Here is a 2040-nt window from a genome sequence, read left to right as displayed (position 1 = left end):
CGGGTTCCCGGAAAGGCATGAACAACCAACTTTGACTCAAGAAGAAATAGATGACCTCAACAAACTAATCGCAAGTAAAGAAATTGAATCAGTCATTCAAAAGCTTCCCAAAAAGACAAGTCCAGGACCAGACAGCTTCACATGTGAATTCTACCAAACATTCCAGAAAGAATTAGTACCAACTCTCCTCAAACTCTTCAAAAAAATCGAAGTGGAGGGAAAGCTACCTAATTCATTCTATGAAGCCAACATCACCCTCATACCAAAACCAGGCAAAGATATTACAAAAAAGAAAACTACAGGCCAATCTCTCTAATGAATATAGATGCAAAAATCCTCAATAAAATTCTAGCAAATCGTATCCAACAACACATTAAAAGAATTATACATCATGACCAAGTAGGATTCATCCCAGGTATGCAAGGATGGTTCAACATAAGAAAATCAATTAATGTAATACACCATATCAACAAATCAAAGCAGAAAAATCACATGATCATCTCAATTGATGCAGAGAAAGCATTTGACAAGATTCAACATCCTTTCCTGTTGAAAACACTTCAAAAGATAGGAATACAAGGGAACTTCCTTAAAATGATAGAGGGAATATATGAAAAACCCACAACTAATATCATCCTCATGGGGAAAAATTGAAAACTTTCCCCCTAAGATCAGGAACAAGACAAGGATGTCCACTATCACCACTATTATTCAACATTGTGTTGGAAGTTCTAGCCAGAGCAATTAGACAAGAAAAAGAAATACAAGGCATCAAAATTGGAAAGGAAGAAGTAAAACTATCACTGTTTGCAGGTGATATGATACTATACGTTGAAAACCTGGAAAAATCCACAACAAAACTACTAGAGCTAATAAATGAGTACAGCAATGTAGCAGGTTACAAGATCAACATTCAAAAATCTGTAGCATTTCTATACACTAGCAATGAACAAGCTGAGGGGGAAATCAAGAAACGAATCCCATTTACAATTGCAACTAAAAGAATAAAATACCTAGGAATAAATTTAAGTAAAGAGACAAAAAACCTATACCAAGAAAACTACAAAAAACTGTTAAAAGAAATCACAGAAGACCTAAATAGATGGAAGGGCATACCGTGTTCATGGATTGGAAGACTAAATATAGTTAAGATGTCAATCCTACCTAAATTGATTTACAGATTCAATGCAATACCAATCAAAATCCCAACAACTTATTTTTCAGAAATAGAAAAACCAATAAGCAAATTTATCTGGAAGGGCAGGGTGCCCCGAATTGCTAAAAGTATCTTGAGGAAAAAAAACGAAGCTGGAGGTCTCATGCTGCCTGACTTTAAGGCATATTATGAAGCCACAGTGGTCAAAACAGCATGGTACTGGCATAAAGATAGATATATCGACCAATAGAATTGAATAGAGTGCTCAGATATAGACCCTCTCATCTATGGACATTTGATCTTTGATAAGGCAGTCAAGCCAACTCACCTGGGACAGAACAGTCTCTTCAATAAATGGTGCCTAGAGAACTGGATATCCATATGCAAAAGAATGAAAGAGCACCCATATCTCACACCCTATACAAAAGTTAACTCAAAATGGATCAAAGATCTAAACATTAGGTCTAAGACCATAAAACAGTTAGAGGAAAATGTAGGGAGATATCTTATGAATCTTACAATGGGAGGCGGTTTTATGGACCTTAAACCTAAAGCAAGAGCACTGAAGAAAGAAAGAAATAAATGGGAGCTCCTCAAAATTAAACACTTTTGTGCATCAAAGAACTTCATCAAGAAAGTAGAAAGACAGCCTACACAATGGGAGACAATATTTGGAAACGACATATCGGATAAAGGTCTAGTATCCAGAATTTATAAAGAGATTGTTCAACTCAACAACAAAAAGACAGCCAACCCAATTACAAAATGGGAAAAAGACTTGAACAGACACCTCTCAGAAGGTGGAAATACAAATGGCCAAAAGACACATGAAGAGATGCTCAATGTCCTTGGCCATTAGAGAAATGCAAATCAAAACCACAATG

This window comes from Tamandua tetradactyla, chromosome 8, assembly GCF_023851605.1.
Source record: "Tamandua tetradactyla isolate mTamTet1 chromosome 8, mTamTet1.pri, whole genome shotgun sequence".
NCBI classification, from domain to species: domain Eukaryota; kingdom Metazoa; phylum Chordata; class Mammalia; order Pilosa; family Myrmecophagidae; genus Tamandua; species Tamandua tetradactyla.
This window is presented reverse-complemented; position numbering follows the sequence as displayed.